At 40.9% G+C, this 22,684-nt stretch overlaps 1 long non-coding RNA gene across 2 annotated transcripts; it reads left to right on the forward strand.

Annotated features, from left to right (window-relative positions):
- Positions 1-262: 262 nt before the first annotated feature.
- Positions 263-18,371, forward strand: LOC119558935. 2 transcript variants are annotated; one of them, XR_005220527.1, is made up of 3 exons: positions 263-423; positions 17,638-17,802; positions 17,865-18,370. It is a non-coding gene; the product is annotated as an uncharacterized LOC119558935 (long non-coding RNA). The 2 variants fall into 2 exon arrangements; XR_005220528.1 differs by lacking the exon at positions 263-423 and adding an exon at positions 4,114-4,603 and having other exon boundaries at positions 17,865-18,371.
- The last annotated feature ends 4,313 nt before the right edge of the window (positions 18,372-22,684 follow it).

Raw genomic sequence — 22,684 nt, forward strand, 5'->3', positions numbered from 1 at the left:
GAGGAGCTATCACCAGCCATTATTGGCCAGCTCGGAGCTGGACTACAGATGGCGCGGGAAAGATGGCGGAGCATCCGTGGGACGAGAAGGAAGCCTTTAACTTCTAATTTACATAAATAAAAACATTCGTTGAACATTCCATTTATTTTTATTTTAAATTCTTTATCTTCTTTTCTACTTTCTTAAACTGCTCCAATTGATTTGTTTTCCGTTTGACAACAAGCCCAGCTGCTTGACAGTAAGACCACGCCACATGCATGGCGGGTGAACTTTTAAAACTTCGGTCACACTACAAAGAATAAGATTTTTCGACTAGTGAAACTCTTAGCCGATCTGAGTACTAGGCTTTAAAATATAAGGTTGAAACTTTGCGGCAAAGCAGACCTCGGCAACCCTATTTATTCAGAATTTTACGGAACTAATGTGAGTATTACACAGTACTGCAGTACAATTTGTGTTTATGCCAACTATTGTTTGTTTTATGGATACATAAGAAACAACAACGGACCAAAATATAAACAGCTCTATGGCTGTAAAACGCAAGCAAAGCTTGGACTTTTGCCAAAAGACGGTCGATACAGTCACCTGATTTATTTCACACCAAAAGCGAATTTCTAGCATGCACAATTTTTTTTCCACCCCATAGAAGCGTCAGCGCGTCCTCCAGCTCCGCTGTAGCTGCCAAGGAGCTGGTGGTGGTGGTGTATGGAGTCCTAATGAAGAGGTCGTCGGAGACCAAAAAAGAAAAATCGATACTTTTTTTAGTACAACGCAACCAAATTCTTTTGGCCAGATCTTACTTTCTTTGCGAGGACACGCCCGGCAGGATGTCCATGTAGAGAGCGAAGTCCCACCGGCATGTTCCTTCACACTGGGATTCTCTAGTGGATATCTTCCAGCACTTCATCTATTCTGCGGATTTGCCCCTGTTATGGTATTGCTTCCTGTCGGTGAAGTCCCACAATAATGGGCAACATCTTAGGTTAGGCGTCCTTTTTCATCTGCACTGACCTCCCTTAGCCGTTTTAGGTGTTTTTCTTTCATTTTTAATTTTTAAACCCCCCACCGCTTCTGCACGAACACCGCCAAAGATTAAATTTCTTATTCTTTGGGCCGCGGCTAACGGCGTTCATCGAAAATTCACTCGCGAAATCTGGTATTTTTCTGGTATTTCCTTAGCTCATCTGAGTACAGACCCGACGAAAAGCTTTAGTCGCCTGTTTGCCTCTCCCTCACTCCTATGGTTAGCTCGCGGTTTTCGTCGATGTGAGTACTAGGCTTAAGCTAGTGTACATACATATACGTTTTAGGGGCCGTCCATAAACCACGTGGACAGTTTTGTGGGGAGGGGGGGGGGGGGGGGGGGGGGGGGGTTCGTCAAAAGTCCACGATTTTCCACGAGGGGGAAAGGGGGGTTCGAGGTAAATGTCCACGTGGACAAAGTAAAAATGTAATTTTTACCATTATGTTATTTATTCCACTTTTAAATTTAAATTAAAAAAAATTTTCAATAAAAGAGTCCACGTGGACAAAAATAGGGAGGGGGGGGGGGGGGGCGGGTTTTGATAAAAATCCACGATTGTCCACGAGGGGGGGAGGGGGGGTAAAAAAGTGCTTAAAAGTTGTCCACGTGGTTTATGGACGGCCCCTTATATGTTCACAAATATTTAAATATGCAAAATTATTATTAACAATATTTGGTTATCATGATCTGCGAAATCTCCTCCTAGGCTCTCTCAATAAACACAGTTCAATTCCGAAAATACTGGCGGTGTGAAAACGAGAAATCAACAATAAAGTAAGCTAACTTCGGCAAGCCGGAATTTCTTTATCCTTGCAGGTCGTTAACGTGGGACCATTGTATGTACAGAGGTTTTCGATTTTAGGAAAACTAATTACAGAAATATAAAGAAAATGTTCAATTTTAATATACTTCCGTAAATAAACGAAATATAACGGTCTTTGTATTATTTGGACATTAATTATCAGATCGTTCCTATGGCAGCTATATGATAAAGTCGTCCGATTTTTTTTTTAATTTTATTCGAAATTCTGATATATTAAAAAATTGATAATCTCAAGAGTAAAAGTTAATATGTCAAAAAACACCGAAATTATATTTTTTTACAAAAAAAAATTTTTTTTTATATTTCTTATGGGAGCTTTAGGATACAGTTTTCTGATCCGGCTCGTTCCGACTTATATGCTACCAGCCAAAGAAATTCGACTTTTGGGAAGGTTTTACCCCGATAGCTTTGAAACTGAGAGACTAGTTTGCGTAGAAACGGACAGACGTACACGGCTAGATCGACTTGTCTAGTGATGCTGATCAAGAATATATATGCTGCTGGGGTCGTAAACGTCTCCTTCACCGCGATGCGAACTTTTGACTGAAATACCCAGTGCAAGGGTAAAAAAGGAAGAAATACCCAAAATCGCCTGCAGGAGGTCAGTGCAGACGAAATAGGACACCTAATCCAAGCTGTTGCCCAGTACTGCGGCACTTGACCCACAGGAAGCAATACCCCAACAGGGCAAATCCGCAGAAGAATGGAAGTGCTGAAGGTAATCCAATCGAGAAGCCCATTAGAAAGGAGCATGACGACTTCGCTCCCTACATGGGCATCCCAGTCGGAAACGACTGCATTCCAATACCTGTACTTTTATTATGAAATGGCACTCAAAAACCTGTGCCGAAAGTGATGTCTTTCAATTCTATTTACACGGATGCGGGACAAAAAAGAACGCATTAATTTAGAACACGCCCGTAAGCTGTAAAAAGGAATGCACCTATATGCACCAAAAAGGTACATTCTGTACGCATTTATATAAACTGTACCCAGGAATGCAAAAAAAATGTTTGTAAGCTTTTTCAGGGAATACATAGAACAGGTTTTTAATTATATATGTTTTTTTATTTCAATATTTAAGAACGCAACAAGTTTTTAATCAGATTCACTGCCGTTCTGTACGGTCTGTATGTCTGAAAGACATGTGTATATATATTACAAATATAAAATTTATTTATTTGGGGACAATTACACAGTTGTATGTACAATTTACATACAAATAATTATTATTTTATTTTATTAATTTGTTTTTAGTTTGTATGTTCAATGTACATATATACATTTGTACATTTTGTTTGTCAAGAGAACAGTACCGAAAAAAAACGATCGTAAAGCCTAGTACTCAGATCGGCTAAGAGTTTCACTAGTCGAAAAATCTTATTCTTTGTAGTGTGGCCGAAGTATTCAAAGTTCACCCGCAATGCATGTAGCATGGTCTTACTGACAAGCAGCTGGGCTAGTTGCCAAACAGAAAACAAAATACTGTTTAATACTTCCTTTTCGTCCCACGGATGCTTCGCCATCTTTCCCGCGCCACCGCAGTCCAGCTCCGAGTCCCAATAGGCATATTGGACCTTGAGGAAATGGGAGCCGGATTGGGAACAGGGTTGATCCGCTGATGCTGCAAGAAGTCGCCCAGCATCCTGGCAGTGGCTGGACATGGCTTCTCCAACTGTTCCTTAGCGGGCGCCCTATTTTCCTCCTCCCCGTAGAAGGCAGCGCGTCCTCCAGCTCCGCTTAAGCTACCAAGTAGCTGGTGGTTATAGTGTACGGAGTCCTAAAGGAGAGGTTCGGAGATCATATTACTGGTGGTTCTGCTGAAAAGATACTTCTATTAGTACAACGCAACCAAATTCTTTTGGCCAGATCTTACTTTCTTTGCGAGGACACGCCCGGCAGGATGTCCATGTAGAGAGCGAAGTCCCACTCGGCATGTTCCTTCCCACTGGGATTCTCTAGTGGATCTCTCCCAGCACTTCATCTATTCTGCGGGTTTGCCCCTGTTGTGGTATTGCTTCCTGTCAGTAAAACCCCACAATAAAGGGCAACAGCTTGGATTAGGAGTCCTCTTTCATCTGCACCATTTTGAGGTTTTCCATCCATTTTTAAGTTTTAGTTTCCACATCGCCTTTGCACGAACACCGCCAAAGATTAAATTTCTTATTCTTTGGGCTGCGGCTACGGCGTTCATCGAAATTCACTCGCTAAATCTGGTATTTTTTCTGGTATTTCCTTAGCTCATATGAAAAGCGTTAGCCGCGTATCTGCCTCTCGCTCACTCCTATGGTTGGCTCGCAGTTATCGTCTATGTGAGTACTAGGCTTTAACCGCCTCTTTCCAGCGCATGTACTTCTCTTGGTCGCCAAATCGGAAACCCGGTCATACAACTCGATAAGACACACAAACTCTCCAGAATGTGTCAAGTCGGAACATGTTTACATGCGTTGAGTGACCGACGTTAATCGAAATAAACGAGTGTTATTGAAAAAATAACACTTTTAACGGAAAGATACAAGGGACTCAGTAAAGATCATTTTTGCCCACCTCTAGTTTCCTATGGCAATACATACGTAAAAAAACCGAGTTTCCCTGTATGAACGGTCGCAAAAACTGCAGCGAAATTAAGCGACTGTGTGCATTGGGTATTATGAAGTTCCAAAAAAGGTGTCCGTCAAAATAGCGACGATCGGTTAGTGACGAATGCGGAACAGTGGACTTTAAAACACTGAAGGTTTTTATTATTAATTAAACGGGTCTGTAATGATTTTGGTGCAGGATTGCAGGCATTAAATTATATTAATATATCTGTATGCTCAGTTTTCGATACTAGCGGTTGGAACTTATGAAATTTAATGGAGGCTGGTATCTAAAAAAGTCGTTAAAAGACACCTCTAAATCAGCGGTCGGCGCGGAGTTTAAAGACATTTTGTCTTGCATATGTTTTTAATTTGATTGATGAAATTAACTTGGGCATGTCCTAGGCTGTCATGCCTGACAACTTGTCAAATCTATCAATCAGTAGTGTCTCAGAAGTTACTCCTTCGCGGTCCTGACCCGTTTTGTTATTGTAAAATGTGTTATATCTTCTTTCAATCGTCCAGAAGTGACTTACGCGATACACCTATCCCTCGCTTTGCGTCGTTCCGTTATGCGTTTTTTCGAAGTTGCGTCGCTTCTTAAATATAACTAATTTTCATTGTGCGTCGTTAGATTTTCAATGCTGCGTTGTTTTGGGATGAAGTCGTTAATATGTTTTTAAAGGATGGCAACACCTTAATTAAAAAAAAAAAATAAAACGTAGGAATTCCCATTTTTTGTTTCGGCTCACTTATTCATTTTTTTTTTTTTTTTTAAGAAAGCCGGCCTACGACAACAGACACTAAAGACTCGTCAGAGAGTGATTAATTCTAATTTTATTTTTCATAATTGAGTATGCAATTGAAAAATTTATTTTGTTTTAAACAAATTAGTTTCTTTTTGTTTTTATATGTATAATATGTAATAAAATGAAATTTTATTTTGGTTTTTTTAATGATCACTTTGCTCAATTTTCTTTTTAAAAAGTAGTATTTGTAGTATAATATATGTAACCCTGGAACCAATCTTCGAACTTTACATGGTTTCCCTTCAGTTCCAAAAAAAAAGTTTCACTTGTGAATCACCTTGGGAATCACCTGGGACATGTCCTCGTGCACAAGTGAAGAACAAGTGACGCTCCATATAGAAAATTGTATGGGATGTCCGCATTTTCACAAGTGAAAATTCAAATGAAAATTTTTCGAAGTCCTGCGGGATTTCACTTGTTCCTTATACTCATTTTTCGTATGGCCTGTCACGTGCCGGTGACTCGTCCCAAGTGAATCACTTGGGAAAATCAGAATTTTTCCTTGAGTTTTCACTTGTGAAATCACTTGCAAGGGACACGTCCCAAGTGAAACACTTGGGAAAATCAGAATTTTTCCTTGAGTATTCACTTGTGAAATCACTTGCAAGGGACACGTCCCAAGTGAATCACTTGTGAAAATCAGGATTTTTCCTTGAGTTTTCAATAAAAAAATATAGAATTTAATTCATTTCATTTTAATTATATGGTACTATTTAGATTTTCAAAAATTGTACAATTATTGTTTCTGTTTTTTTGCTTCGTAAGCTTATTTTTAACGTTAGACATCGCCGTTCTTAAACCTTTGTCCGGGTCCTCTGAATCCTTGGCCAACGCTCCTGAAAAAACATTTGTATGTTTAAAAAATGCGTTTTATTTGTTTAATTTTATATTTACCTTTTATAGCTTGTTGCAGAATTTTTATTGGCACAAAACATTTCGTCATCCACTTTCGGCTAACGGAACCCATTGAATACCTTCAAAATTTACGTACTTTAAACTAAGATCAATGCACAACATCTTAAACTTAATGTAGCACTTACCTGACTTTATTATATTAACTAAACGATTAAAGTAACTCTGCTGCGCACCATTAAAATGGATGCTTCCCTTTCAATCACTCAAACAGAATGCACCAAGTCTTCTCACCCCTTTACTAGATTTCTTTTGTTTTCTCTTCGCTGTTGGCGCGTGCCACTGCACCTATACCCTTTCTAAAGTGAAATATATCCGACTATATAGTTTTTACTTCTTGAGTAAAAAATACAATACGATTTTTTTTTAAATGTTAATACTTAAATGTTTTAAATACTTAAATCAATTTTAACGGACTAAATTTCTATAACTTAACTAAAAAATTATATTGTAATAAAAATGTATAATAAGTAAATATAACATTATAAGTAAATTCAATTTACTAAATTTTACTATAATCAAATAGTTTACTTTTATAAAACAATATTAGTTGTTTTTTTCGATACACAATAATGCTCCTAAAATATTAGGGCATTCACATGTCGCTTCTCCACGAAAATTTTTCCGCCGAAATATTAGTCGCTAGCCGAACATAACGGAGAGACGCAAAAAAAAATAACGGACCAGCCGAAATTTGTCTCTGCGAGCGCGGAGTCCAGGCAGATTATAAAACAAGAAAGAGAGGGAAATATCCGAATATCTGCCTCTCTTTGTTGCACGATCGTTTTCGTGGGCAGTCTTCTACGCTGCGCCGACTGCTCTGCTGACGTCAACAGCGTTTTAGGCACAAAAAAAAAACAAAAAAAGCTTTTTGCCTTGAGCCATGTCACCGCGTCCCTACTGCAGAACTGAAGGGTTGCTATAGAAAATCCTAATTCACTTTGCGTCGTTTCAATTTGCGTCGTATTTTTTTGGAACGTATCCCCGACGCAAAGCGAGGGATAGGTGTATATGTATAGTTTGTTTTTGTAAAATGTGTTCTAACGGGTTTCTGTCTTCCAGAGGTTACTAAGAAGTGACTTCTGGTCAATAGGCGATAGATTTATCTTCCTTTTGCTTGCGGGGGAAATGTATGACTTGAATTTGTGTAGGTAAATCGAAGTCGCCCTTTAGTTCTGGAGTCGGCTCGGGGTGAAATGTCAGAAGTCAAAAACACTGCCGCTGTCGACGTCAGCAAAGAAGTCGGTGTAGCGTAGAAGATTGCCGGCGAAAACGGTCGGCCAAGAAAGAGCGACAGATATTCGGAGATTTTCCTCTCTTTCTTCGTCTTGTAATCTAGTGTAGTTTTCCTTTAATCGGCGCTCGCTGATTCGGAATCCGGTGTTTCCGTTATTCTCTCTTGCTAATACGCCTTAGACAAGCAAACCAAAGCAATAAACGCGTAATGGAATGAAATGCGTTTAAAAGTTTAAGTCAGGTCAGTGATATTATAGTTAATTACTCACATGCAATTAAATTATGTAAATTGTTTACTTACAGTTTTTATTGTTTCGCCCTTTACCGCAGCTCTGCCCGTGAAAAAGTAATAATAATATATTTATTTTCAGTATTAATAATAAGCTGCCCGATCGACCCTGATAAATGTTTTTTCAAGGCAATACAATAAATTTAAAAAAAAAATGTTAAAAAAACAAAAATAAATAAATATAGCAACAAAAATTATAAAGAGTTAAAATTTTATTATATAAGCCTTTTTTTAAATCATTTTTATACCCTTGCAGAGGGTATATTGATTTCAGTCAGAAGTTTGCAACGCAGTGAAGGAGACGTTTCCGACCCCATAAAGTATATATATTCTTGATCAGCATGACTAGACGAGTCGATCTAGCCATGTCCGTCTGTCCGTCTGTCCGTCTGTCCGTCTGTCCGTCTGTCCGTCTGTCCGTCTGTCCGTCCGTTTCTACGCAAACTAGTCTCTCAGTTTTAAAGCTATCGGGCTGAAACTTTCCCAAAAGTCTTATATCTTTTGCAGGTAGTATATAAGTCGGAACCAGCCGGATCGGACAACTATATCTTATAGCTCCCATAGGAATAATCGGACAAAAAAATTAAAAAAAATTATATCTTTGGTGTTTTTTAGCCTATAACCTACTAAGCTTGGAAATAACATTTTTTAATTAGTTTTGAATTTTGAATTAAATTTAATCGAAATCGGACGACTATATCATATAGCTGCCATAGGAACGATCGGAAAATTTGTGGAAAAATAATATGAAACAAATTATAGCTTCGGTGTTTTTCAACATATAACCTCCAACGCTTGGAAATAACATTTTTTAGTTAGTTCTGAATTTCGAAATTAATTTTATCAAAATCGGACGACTGTAACACATAGCTGCCATAAGAACGATCGGAAAATTGGTTGGAAAATAATCTGAAACAAATTATAGCTTCGGTGTTTTTTGACATATTATCTTATACTATTGGGAATATCATATTTTAATTAGTTCTGAATTTCGAATTTAATTTTATCAAAATCGGACGACTATATCATATAGCTGCCATAGGAACGATCGGAAAATTGGTAGGAAAATAATATAAAACCAATTATTGCTTCGGTGTTTTTTGACATATTATCTTGTACTATTGGGAATATCATTTTTTGTGTTTTTAAATTTAATAATTTAAGCTGCAAGGGTATATAAGCTTCGGCTTGCCGAAGCTAACTTCCTTTCTTGTTAACTTAATATCTTGTCACACATGAAATCACCAAGGACATGTCAAGGTGACATAACACGCTACAAATACATACAGGACACTAGTGAAATCAGGTCTGAAAAATTTGAATATGAGCTGTCACGAGTGAAAAAGCGGACATCCCATTCAAATGTCTATGTGACAGCCTGATTTCGAGAACAAAAGGGCGCCTGGCGAAACCACACGATCGTTTAAAGTGTCGGTGTCATGGCAGAGCGTCAGCAGAGGAACTCCCAGACTCGACAGTCAGGCCATTGGGCACCACTGCCCTAAGTGCATTTAAAATATTCTTTGACAAAGATTTTCCATGTATGGTAAAAATTCTGCTCACATATTTATACCCGTTACTCGTAGAGTAAAAGGGTATACTAGATTCGTCGGAAAGTATGTAGCGTTTCCGACCCCATAAAGTATATATATTCTTGATCAGGATCACTAGCCGAGTCGATCTAGCCATGTCCGTCTGTCCGTCTGTCTGTCTGTCCGGATGAACGCTGAGATCTTGGAAACTATAAGAGCTAGGCTATTGAGATTTGGCGTGCAGATTCCTGAGCTTCTTACGCAGCGCAAGTTTGTTTCAGTAGAGTGCCACGCCCACTCTAACGCCCACAAACCGCCCAAAACTGTGGCTCCTACAGTTTTGATGCTAGAGTAAAAATTTAAACTGAAATGAATTGTTCTCATCAATACCTATCGATTGACCCAAAAAAAGTTTGCCACGCCCACAAACCGCCCACCAACTTCAAAAAATCGTTAGTATGAACGCGGATATCTCGGAAACTATCAAAGATAGGGTATTGGGATTTCAGATTTAGATTCCGTAGCCTTGTACGCAGCGCAAGTTTGTTATGCGAATATGCGCCCACAAATCGGCCAATCGGTTTTTTTTTGTAAACAGTGATGTACTGCATAAATGCATTAAAACCCACAACTCTTGCTTAAATTACGAAACATTGGAAATATAAATGCGAATTTAAAGAAAGAAATCGAAGCTATCAATTGAATTGCGTATTATTACAATTGGGTACATACTGTAAAGGATTTCTTAAATCAAAACATAAAATGTTCTTACTCTTCCCAAATCGTTATTTTATAAATACAACCCTGTAGTATCGAAAATAGGTTTGGAGATATAAGTAATAGATATAGATTAAACAAATTTTTTTTTGTGTGCTGTGCTTGGAACATAAAATTTTGTAAATAGGCTTGTAAAAATATAAGTTTTCAGAAAATGATGGCATATCATACAATTGCCCATTTAGGGAAATTTTTTTTTTATTTTTCTTTTATAGAATTTATTATAATTATTATGGATTTATAAAAGCAAGTTGTAAACGTAAACAAAGTTTTAAAAAACAATTTTGAATTAGTTAAAAGAGGTAAATTTGTGTTTTCAAATATAATTTTCCGGCCTTGCCTGAAGGACTCCGCGGAAGAGCCTCTGGGTTAGCGTGCGCATCTATTCCTACTTTCTCTCAGAGCTGACAGGTGGCATCGTGAAATCTGATCGGGCAGGGGTCTTCCTTCGAAGAATGCTTCATTGCCACTCTTATAACACACAAGCTCGTGTAGCCCTCGTGTTTCTTTCCGCTGCCGGTTGAATTCCTCTACCGTGACCGCGTCCGGAAAGTCCTCCAGGGTCTGGAATACCTCTATTTCGTTGACGGGCCTGCTGCGCATGTTTTTCCCAGTGTTTTTCAACCAGCGATCAACTCGGAGACCCTCTCCTTTAAGCTTCGCTAACGAGGTTATTAGGGAAGTTAACAGCAATCCGCCCATCTGGGAGTTTATGTTGTTCTTTAAAAGCTCGACAAATTCATCTTCAGCGACATAATCGCTAAAGGTCTCGTCTCCATCTCGTTTGTTCAGGACTGTCTGTGCAACGAGGTATCTATCCGCCTGGGTGTTTTTAACCGGTGCCTCTGGCTATTGAGCATATCTTGCGTTACCGACTCTAGGGGTGGCGTCTCTTGATACCTCAAAAAACTGTCGGTGGGATTCGGAACGGTTCGGGGCGATGACGGAGACTGTAGTTCTGCCACTTGCGCCCCCAGAGCTTCTATCTAGGCGCTCATGCCTCGTTGCATTTCATTGCTCTGCCTTAAGAACTCCATTAACCTCTGCTCACGCCGCTCTGCAGCTTCTAAGTTGTCCTCCTCGTGCCTTTGGTATTGCGGAAGCATTCTTGATCTCCCCTTTGGCGGTCCGAGGGGTAGATTCTTAACACCGACGGCTCCTTCCAAATCGTTTGATTGGTCCAGATTGTTTTCTATGAACAGGTATCTACCTGTCCCGGTTGATTCTCTGAAAGCTTCCATGGTTTTTTTTCAGGTGAATCGTCTAGCCTTGCAGGGCTCGCACTCCGGTTTTGATGGTTCTCCCCGCGTGTTGTTGCCCGAGTCACTCTTCCGGTGCTGGTCTGAAATAAAACCTTTTTCTTGGCTCCCTTTATTTATGAAGTTGGTCCCTAGTTTTAGGCCTCATCTGACTTAAATAGTTTTTCACTTCGTGCTGATTAATAAAGGCATGCAATTGTTAACATCACGCTTAGTATAACAGGATCAATGTGATAGTTATTAAACGCACGGTGAGCGACGTAAACGTTGAATAAGTTGACACTGAATGTATATTAATTGAAGGGGGGGCTTTTCTATTCTCACCAAGTCTCTTTTCGGTAAAAAAAACCGTCCGATATTTAAGCCCCAAAAATTAAACAAAATAAATATTCCTAACTAGGGATTTTCTCCGCTTCTACACAATTGGGTTCCGCTAAGCTACCATGCAAGAATAGGTGCCTGTCCAAAAACCCCCTTCCGCCAATCGTCGGAAATCAAGTTGTTTGACCGATTGTTTTCGGGCTCCACAATCTATCTCCTATTTCTCTGGACTCGAGCCTATCAAACGACCTGACAATCTAGTCTAGTACGTCGTGTAGAGTCGGCCGGACAAACTAAAATCGTCTCCCGTCCAAAAATATGTCAAGGGAAACCGCAAAGACTCGAGCGTATCAAACGACATGGCAAATGCCTAGTACGTCGTGTAGCGTCGGCTTTACGTTTCCTATCAGGTCCAACGCCCCCATTCGGTCCTGGATCGACAAACGAACAATATATCCGCACCGCAAGTGCTAAATGCGTTTCCGTAATATTTGCGCACCTGCTCTTTATGGGCAAAAAGCACACATAAATTGTATTTACGTTAATTTCAACCAAAAGTCGGTCAGCACATAGTTGTATAGTATTATAAAAAGCAAACCTCATAGCTCTTGATTCGAGGGAGTCCACGTAAATTTGCCCATTAAGAAAACAGGGGATTACTATGTTTGTAAAATACAAAAATTAAAACAATAAAGTCAAGCCTCTTATCTGATTTAGCGGCCGCTCAACACTAACAGTTGCAAAAGTTGTGGATTTTAAAGTTACTAGTTAAACGATAAAGACTAATAAGTAAGTATGCGCATACTTAAAACTACTTAAGCTCCCAGTTCTATAACAGACAAATTACTTATAGCAAATGAAGATGAAAGCTATGCCATACTTAGGTACATAACCTCTGACACCGAGATTGTTGATCCCAATTCCGTTACGTGGGCATATTAGTGCCCGAGTCCTGAAAAGGACTTGGGCCGAGGGAGGGGCGTCCGATGTTCAGGCACCATTTTTTGCCGCCATAAGCTACGTCGCATTTGGTCGTAGGAACTTGGTAAGCCTCTCTCCTCTCCAACATAATGAGAATAAATATTTAAAAGTACCTGGAAAATAATATTATGCGGTAAACTTCGTCCACACTGCCCCACAAGCTTAGCTGTCGCTTGATCTTAATACTATTGGGGTGTATTTCGGCCATATTCCCGCCCCTTCACACATTCGTGTGCCAAATGGATCTTCGCTGGCCGTGCAATACGATCCTCTTTTGTTAAGGTTGTCCGTCGAAAGTTATGTCATTGTTCTTGACCTAGTTCACTTCTCGCGTAAGCACATCCCCCCTTTGTCAAATGTCTAGCATATCATGGTTTTGCATTTTTTTTCACATTATAAGTTTATTGAATAATATATCGGCGTGCGCCGTGGATGAGTAATATAGTATCGGCTAATGTATATGGAATTAATTTAATTGATTAGCGGAGAGGGTCGAGTTTGTTACCTGTAAAGGTGCACATATCAGCAAAAAGCAGACTATTCACGACTGCAAACGTCGCTCTGAGGGCTCTTGCAATTGCAAATTTAGCTACAAGGCTGTTCAATTTAATATGCCTGTGTTTAGCTGTACGATTTTTATAAAACGTGTCCAATGAGAAAAACCCAGGTATATTAAATTGCAGCGTGCCGAATGTAAACAATTTTGAGATTGTCTTTATTTAGTACATCGTATACTTTTTCGTCACATAAGTTAATATTAGAACTGTTGTTTGTTGAAGGTGTGATCGCCTTAGATTTTTACCTCGTTAAGAGGTTTTTTTTCTTGCTTGATATCAGAAGTTTTGGTTTTAAACAACAATAATAATAATAATAAATTTACTCTCCCAAAAACCATACAGTTCCAGTTTCTAAATTTTTCCATGGCTCTAAAATAGGTTTTGGATACGCACATACAAAATTCAATGTTGTCCAAAGTTGATGAATCTCAAGGGCTATACAGTTTAAAGATTTAACCGAAATGGTAAATGTGGCCATTCTTGTTGATTAATAACTTTAAAACGTGACCTTTTACAACAACGTGTCGTATGTCAAAAGTTGAGGAATCTCAAGGGCTATACACTTTGAGGATAAGCTCAAAATCGTTAAAACTTCTGCCCATAATTATTAAACGATGATATTTTGAGAAATCGTAATAAAATGGCGTACAAAATATTTCAAAGTACCTTTCTAATTCATATAGCTCAAGCCTGTAGCTTTAGTAGCTCGCAAGCTACGGGTGTACGGAATTTAGCTATTTATATCTGTTTTCTCCCCAAACTAGCGCTTTTTTCCAAATATGGTAAAAGTAAAGTTTTTTATATTAAGCTGTTTAACATCGTTTAGAAATCGTAGGGCCCTGAAATAACGTTTTGGAACAAACTGACAAGAGAAGTCCGCCAAAATCTTGTTTTTCGTATAACTTTTTAACGGAGCATCGGATTTTAACAAATGAGGTGTCATTCGACGCGTATAAGTGAGAATACACCTAGACTAATGAACTTGTTCATTTCTCTTCAGCAGCCCCAACAAATGAAATTTTTGTAAATTTTCACTTTTACACTTTCACCGCTTTTTCTCCAAAACCAATTAATTATACCCGTTATTCATAGAGTAAAAGGGTATACTAGATTCGTTTAAAAGTATGTTACAGGCAGAAGGAAGCATTTCCGACCCCAAAAAGTATATATATTCTTGATCAGGATCACTAGCCGAGTCGATCTAGCCATGTCCGTCTGTCTGTCCGTCCGGATGAACGCTGAGATCTCGGAAACAATAAAAGCTAGGCTATTGGGATTCGGCATGCAGATTCCTGAGCTTCTTACGCAGCGCAAGTTCAGCAACGTGCCACGCCCACTCTAACGCCCACAAACCGCCCAAGCCTGTGGCGCCCACAATTCTTATGCTAGATACAAAATTTTAACTGAAATGTATTAGTCTCGTGAATACCTATCGATTGACCCAAAAAAAAGTTTGCCACGCCCACTTTTACGCCTACAAGCCGCCCACAAACTTCAAAAAATCGAAGATAAGAACGCGGATATCTCGGAAACTATCAAAGATAGAGAATTGAGATTTCTGATTTAGATTTCGTAGCCTTGAGCGCAGCGCAAGTTTGTTACGCGAATATGCCACGCCCACTTTAACGCCCACAAACCGCCCAAGCCTGTGGCGCCCACAAGTTTTATGCTAGATAAAAAATTTTAACTGAAGTGTATTAGTCTCGTGAATACCTATTGATTAATCCAAAAAAAGTTTGCCAAGCCCACTCCAACGCCCACAAACCGCATAAGCCTGCGAAGCCCATAATTTTCATGCTAGAACAAAATTTTTAGCTGAAATGCATATTTACGATTTTTTGAAGTTTGTAAGCGGTTTGTGAGCGTTAAAGTGGGCGTGGCAAACTTTTTTTTGGTTTAATCGATAGGTATTGATGAGAACAATACATTTCAGTTAAAGTTTTTATCCTAGCATCAAAACTGTAGGAGCCACAGTTTTGGGCGGCTTGTAGGCGTTAGAGTGGGCGTGGCACGCTGCTGAAACAAACTTGAGCTGCCTTAGAAGCTCAGGAATCTGCATCCCAATAGCCTAGCTCTCATAGTTTCCGAGATCTCAGCGTTTATCCGGACGAACAGACAGACAGACAGACGGACATGGATAGATCGACTCGGCTAGTGATCCTGATCAAGAATATATATACTTTTTGGGGTCGGAAACGCGTCCTTCTGCCTGACGAATCTAGTTTATCCTTTTACTCTACGACTAACGGGTATAAAAACGGACGACTTTATCATATAACTGCCATAAGAACGATCGGGTAATTAATGTAAAAATAATAAAATAGACCATTATATTTCGTTTACTTACGGTAGCTAACTAAAATGCAACATCCAAATTCAATTAAATGCAACATCTGTTTCCAAGGGGATATCGTTTGATCAGGTAATTTTGATGTGCAGAGATGAATCGACAAGGGGTCCCAATTTCAATTGGAACTTTTTGAGCATCTAATACTGAAAGGCACTGTGTTACTGTGGACAGAATGTCCTTTATCCCTCCTCATCTTCGTTATAAGCTATATCCATGGAAACAAGCTTTTTTAAATGAGTATTTACCAACAATCGTTTGTTTTCAAATCGCTTGCACAAGGAGTTTCAGGCAAGAACAAAGTTTTCATCACACAGTTGGAACTGTTTGACGATAGTACTAGCTTCTCGTCGGGTCTTATCCCATAAATAATATAATTTTTGAGCGTATGTGAGCCAATCTTCATAGCAACCGCTAAAAGGTTCGCCGTCACAGGGAGGGACTTTGATGTGACATGAATGGATCGAGTTGTTGGCGAAAGTCGAAGAATTGGGCTCTCCGCTCGCATTGAATTGAGCTTCTCCTAGATTTCGAGGACGTAGATCTTTTAAGAGATATATTAGTCTATAAAACTTGTCTTCGCATTTAGAAAGGTTTAAACTAATTGGTTCTTCCCTTTCAACTGACATTGGAAACCATCAAGCTCCGAAAATCTTGATCTGGTTCCGAGATCTCAGAATGTATATACTTTATGGGGTCGGAAACGCTTCCCTCTGCCTGTTACATACTCTCCGACGAATTTAGTATACCCTTTTACTCTACGAGTAACGGGTATAAAAACGGACGACTTTATAATATAGCTGCCATAAGACCGATAGGGTAATTAATGTCAAAGTAATAAAAAAGACCTTTATATTTCTTTTATTTACGGTAGTTAATTAAAATGCAACAGCTGTATATTTTTGTTATTACTTTTTAGTTTTTTTTTTAAATCGGAAAGCTCTGTACATACAATTTTGCCACGGTAACGACCTTCAAGGGTATAGAAACTTCGGCTTGCCGAAGTTGGCTTCCTTTTTTGATTCGCATAATTTCGACTGGTTGAGTTTCAGTCATGTGACTGAGATTGTAATACTCGGTCAATAAGTTATTATATTGCGATATAAAGGACTCATTTTTGCAAGAGTATTTTGCATCCGATGATATTGAGACATAGCAACGACTTTTGAGTGAACCAAGAGTTTTGAGTTGGGAAACTCGGATTGAAATGGGAGACGAACCATTTAGCGTCCATCGGGCAGTCTTTGGGTCGTATAAGTGAATAATTTTTCGCATATTTGGTCCGAATAAGAAGTTGGTCTTGGGACGGATATCTCTTTTATGTGCAAACGGTGGTTGTAGAAGTTTCGCCTAAGGAGTCATTTACGATAAATCCGAATATGGTGCACTGAGCGAGAAGGTTTTTTGAGAGAGTAGTGCGAATACCCTCCAGGACGATTTTATGAACAATATTACTGCCAATCATTAGATCAATCTCAGCAGCGGTTAAGAAGCTTGGGTCGGCTATTTCGAGATTGATGAGAGAGCTAAAGGTGTCTGTGAGTACCAGATGGCATATTTTAGAGGACGATGTAACTAGCCTTCTTCCAATTTCGGAGATACTCGTATAGTGTTTAAAAGCGAGTAGCTTAAGTCTGCGATGTAACTTTTCTGGGACAAATGTGCACTGTTACCCTTGATCCATCAAGGCTCGCAGGCAGAACCGTTCTTCTTTTACACGGACTATCACCGTTGGAAAAATTACAGATCGGTTTTGAGTAGAATGGTGTGCTAAAACATTGGATGGTTTATCTAGTTTTGGGTTTTTTTCTGATTCGGAGGAAAATGCAAGAAGGAGTGGTGTTTTTTTTGGCAAGTATTGCAACTTTTCACTCTTTTAATTTTTGCAGTGTGATTATATGCTAGGTAGGTAATGCAAAGATTAGTTGACTTCGCAACTTGGAATTGATCGTTTCTTACGTCCCAAATTAGGACTACGTGTGTCCGCGAGTGGGCAGCGACGGCTAGCTCTAGAGCACTTGGGGTGTGAGTACTCCAACCCTGCCCACACACACGCAACAATAAACAAACAGATGATTGTACTTTATAACACTCCACGCTGTAACAACTGTCTTACTGCTGGTCCCAAAATATTGACGAAATGTGCACAGCTATAAGACTAACAAATCATGTGATTATTATTCCCTTCTAGGTCACAGGACACCATTGGATATATTGTTGGCTTTTGGGGCAAACCCAAAGCCTCTGCGTTCCCACCCGACCGTAGCAGCCGTAGGTGTCTCCGACTGCCCCTTGGACCGGACACCGCAGGATACTTTAGGACTGTCTACATGTTCCCTCCCCTCCGGAAAGATAGGTATACTCCATGTTCATATTACTACAATTTATTTACTTAATTTATTTACTGAATTGCATCAGCTTCCTTTAAGGGAACCTATCAACCACCACCCGCAGGGTGTTACAGTCCCACACAGGGGTTTGTATAGACGAATAGGATGTCTGTTTTTCTTTTTGCGGTTCCTACCTATAAGAGCTCTCTTAAGTGGATCCCAGACTTAAATGATCCGCGAACTACTCGACGCGGTCACTGAATAGGATTCCCCGTGGGATTAACAAGGCTCCCGCGATACAATTGCGGTTATTTTTGTTTTTTGTGTTTTTTTGATTTTTTTTATTCGTTCTTTGGCTTTGATAATTTAAATCCCAAGCCTCGCCCAGAAGTAAATAATAAATGAATAGAAATAGAATGAGAAATAATAAATGAATATAAATATGAAAACGCTCGCAGTGATTTATTCACGTACGGCAATAAATAAATAGATTTAAATAAGTGATATAAATAAATAATTAATAAATAAATATGTAAGTATAGTGTAATAAGCCTGCAATAGATAATGTGCAATAAATAAGTTAATTTTTAAGAATAATAAAAATCCCCTCCCCAACAAATATTACACTAAAATGTATTAACAATCAAATAAATAAATTAAGAGCTAAATTAAGGGACGACTTAACATAACATATAAAAGAATCGTTCCGCGCTAAGCCGCCGATCTCTTCCAGCTCCGGTTGGTGACGTAACTCCACCACGTGCTTTACGCTCGATCGAGTCACTCCGCCGAATCCTAGACAGGATTACGCCTCTTCCCGGAGTCAATTCTCTAAGCGCGAGTATTACTTCTGGCAGGTACTACGGGTTCATCTAAGTGGCTGTCGGCTGGAGTCACCGGATCCTCCGATTGCGTAACCTTCGACAAAAAATCCGGGGTTACTCCAAAAAACTTGGCCAGGCCCTAACTAGCGGAGCCTGGCCACTATCTTCCTCGGCTCCCCTCGGCTGGCTTGAAACGGGATTCCAAATTGGCCCTTTTCTTCCCCCCACTAACACGGAACGCACTCACCGCAGTGTCTTGCCCAGTCCGGCTTCGGAGACCGTTCATCGGCGTCGGCGACCGGCGAAAACTTTTGACTAACTAACCATCCTTGACTTGATTCGGCACCTAACAAATTTCTTCGCGAATTTGTCAATGTAGTTCTGGCCGAAATTACTCAAGGTAAAGTTCTTCCTGTATACCTCCTGTCCGACTACGAATCGTGCATTTCTTGACCTCCGATTCTACACAGCTGCGCTTCTTTCGTATGCCTTGTTTGAACTCTTCCGGATTTCTTCGCGCATCAGGACGATCTTAGATTCTCTTGGCAGGACATACAGTTCGTTGTCTTCTAATGCCTTCAAACGTCTCGCCAGTTGGTAATCTGCCCCGTTGGTGAACATATTTTGCCCAAACAGAGCGAAATATGGAGATACTCCAGTAGCCTGATGAACCGCTCCTCTGAGCGCACACTCAATCTCCGACAGATACAGATCCCAATCTCGGTGATCGTCCTCTAAATAGGCTCGAATTGCATTTAGAACAGACTGGTTGACTCTTTCCGCCGCATTTGACTGGGGTGAGTAAACAGCGGTCCGAATGTGCTTAACTCCATATTCCTTCAGAAATTCCGTGAACTGCTTGGAAACAAATTGTTTCCCGTTATCGGAATGTAACAATTCCGGAACCCCAAACTTGTTAAACACCTCCTGCCTTAAAAATCGAATTACTCCCGCAGAGGTTGCTTCCCGCATGCCTTTAAGGAGTGTGAACTTCGAGAAATGATCAACTACTATGAACACATATGAATTCCCTCCTCGATACCTCGGATACTTTCCCAGAAAATCGATGTATATTTTCTGGAATGGCCTAAGTGTAACCACTTCCGCACCAATCTCGGGTTTAGGACCGCAATTCGTTGGCTTGGTTTCTTTGCATACTGTACAATCCCTAACATAAGCTCGGACCTGGCTCACCATCCCCGGCCAGTGAAATCTCTGACGCAGCCAACTCAATGTTTTTGCCATTCCACCATGAGCTCTATTTTCCGGGCTATGCGCTTGCTCTATCAAAGTGCGTGTGAGGCTAGCAGGTATCCACAGTTTCCAGGAATATTCCCCTAATTCGGGTTTATTATCATCTCGTTTAGACCGCAGAAACACATAATCTCCATCCACAACGAGATCTGTGAAACGTTCTTCATGTGCCAATACCTCCTTCCTAAACTCAGCGTACTCTGGAGACTCGAATTCTGTCGTCTCGAACCCCAGCAAGGGTTCTAAGTCAATTGACTCTATCATCCTGGAAAGAGTGTCAGCCACTACGTTTTCTGAGCCCTTCCTATGTTCTATAACAAAGTCATGGATCTGCAACTTTAACGACCAACGAGCGAGCCGCCCATCCAGGTCCTTTAATGACATCAGCCACTTCAGGCTGGCGTGGTCTGTTATAATGGTAAAGGGCATCATTTCGACATACGGTCTGAATCGTTTCACTCCGAGGACGGCCGCCAGACATTCCTTTTCTGTGACGCTGTAGTTCTTTTGGCATTTGTTCAGCTTCTGAGAGAAGTATTCAATGGGTCTTTCGTTTCCCTGATCATCCAGCTGTAATAACACTGCCCCAACTCCCGTGTCGGACGCATCGCACTGTATGTAAAAACGCCGTGAGAAAACCGGATGGCTTAGCACGGGCGCCGTTACGAGTGCAGTTTTCAGGATTTCTATGGCTTGTTGAGCCGCGGGTGTTAGGTTGAATTTCCCACTCTTCTTCAAGGTATCTGTAAGAGGGGCGGAAATTTTCTGCGAAATTACGGATGAACCTGCGGTACCATCCCGGTGTTCCCAACAGACTACGAACCTCACACGGATTACGGGGATTATTTGGCTTTTGAATAGCTTCTACGTTCTTGGGAGCTGTTCTTAATTCCCTTCCGCCAATCCGAAACCCAAATAGCGTCATTATTTGAAGCAGAAATGTGACTTTTGCAACCCAATTGTGAGTCCTGCTCCCATCAAACATTCTCCTACTTCTTTTAAAATGGAAAGATGTGATTCAAAGTCTGGGGTTACTATCAGAAGATCGCCGAGATAAACAAAGTTTGGATGGGATGACCTTATCCATCAACCGACACAGGCTTTGACCCGCGTTACAGAGCCCAAAGGGCATTACGATGAATTGGTACAAGGGCCTCCAGGGACAGTAAATGCTATGATCGGAATACCCTTTTCCTCCAGCTCGATTTTCCAGTAAGCATGTTTCAGGTCGACGCTGCTTATAAATATGCTTGAGGCAATTCTGCTTAGGATTCCATCTATGTTTTGAAGCGGATACGCGTCCTTCTTTGTGACCTTGTTCACCATGCGCGCGTCTAAGCAAAGCCTATTTTCCCCAGGCTTCATGACCAACGTCACAGGATTGTTCCAAGCACACTCACTTTCCTCGATGACGCCTAGTCGCAACATCTCGTCCACTTCAGCATAGACCGCCGCCTGTTTCGCAGGAGACATCGGCTAGTGCCTTAATTTCACCGGTACAGCTCCTTCATCTAGTTCTATCCTGTGCTTTAGAAGTTTAGTCCTTCCCAATGCAACCTTTTCGTAAGAAAGAAAAGCTTCTCGGACTTTATCGAGTCGGGACTCCTGGGTTGTAACTTCCGTTGGTTGCGACCCTACCAATTCCTCGACGCCACCTCCAAATAGTTCCGGAGCAAAATCGAACTCCTTCCAAAAGTCGACCCCCAAATATAATTGTTGCTTTGAGGCAGATCATAGATACAAACATAGGCTGGCCTCTCGTCCCCAGAAACCAACTCTCACGATGCCCTTGCCTAGTATCATTTGATCCTCGCCGACCGCTGTTCTCACATTTCCCCAGTATGGTAACCAATCTAATCCGAGTCAATCCACCAACTCCTGGCAGCCGGTACCTTAAACGATAATGGAAGCTGCGGAATCCAGCAGTCCTTGGATCTCCTGATCTGCTATAGTCACTGTCGCGTAGGGCCTTGGATCGTCGTTGGTATACCTTAGGGATTCTATTTGCGATATTGTCCGCTGGACCTCCTGCCTCTCCATTTTCCTTTTTTTTAAAGCGCTGTCTAGCCTTGTGAATCCGTCTGGTCCCAACTGTCATTCCCTCCAGTTCGTGGTCCTTAAAAATGCGTTCCCGAGCCTTCTTGTATAGCCGCCATCTCTCCTCCAGTGGTAAAACCAGTCTGCCTTGCCATTCCATTGATCCTGCGTTTACTTCGCACGACTCTGGGTCATTGGGCTTAAACCGACCGACTCCCGTCCGGAACGCAACTCCACTGGGTTCATCACGTTCCCCTTTGAGTTTCCCAGATGACAGTTTTGGCATTTCGGCGTCAACGTGTCGGCCCGCCCACATTTGAAACAGAAAAAGGCCTTTTGCGGAGTTTCACATTGCTTGTAGACGTGCCCGGCTTGTTCCAACATACCACGGCTTTCCGCTGATTGACAGATTGGATGGCCTCTACTAGTCCTCCCTCGCTTTCGTCTTCGACTACTGTCGGAAACTCTGGTCTGGAATGCTGCTGTACTGGACTTCGTCTACCCTCTGTCCTCGAAATTCCGGTCGTCTGGGGGGCACCGCTCGTGGTGTCTGTCTGGCTCGTCCCACTTCCTCCGCGAAAGCTCTTTCAGCGTCTCGACATTCGTCTCTGAGATGCTCCAAGATGTATGCCCGGATCGGGAACACGTACTGCTTCAAAGGCTCGCACAGATTACGCTTGACGGTCTTGATCATCCATTCTTCCGTAAATGGTAACCGCACAGCAGCCCTCAGTCTTCGCATCGCGTGGAAGAACGAATCGAGAGACACTCCTGGCATTTTCCTCCGCTCGCT

This window comes from Drosophila subpulchrella, unplaced genomic scaffold (assembly GCF_014743375.2).
Source record: "Drosophila subpulchrella strain 33 F10 #4 breed RU33 unplaced genomic scaffold, RU_Dsub_v1.1 Primary Assembly Seq15, whole genome shotgun sequence".
Lineage (NCBI taxonomy): Eukaryota > Metazoa > Arthropoda > Insecta > Diptera > Drosophilidae > Drosophila > Drosophila subpulchrella.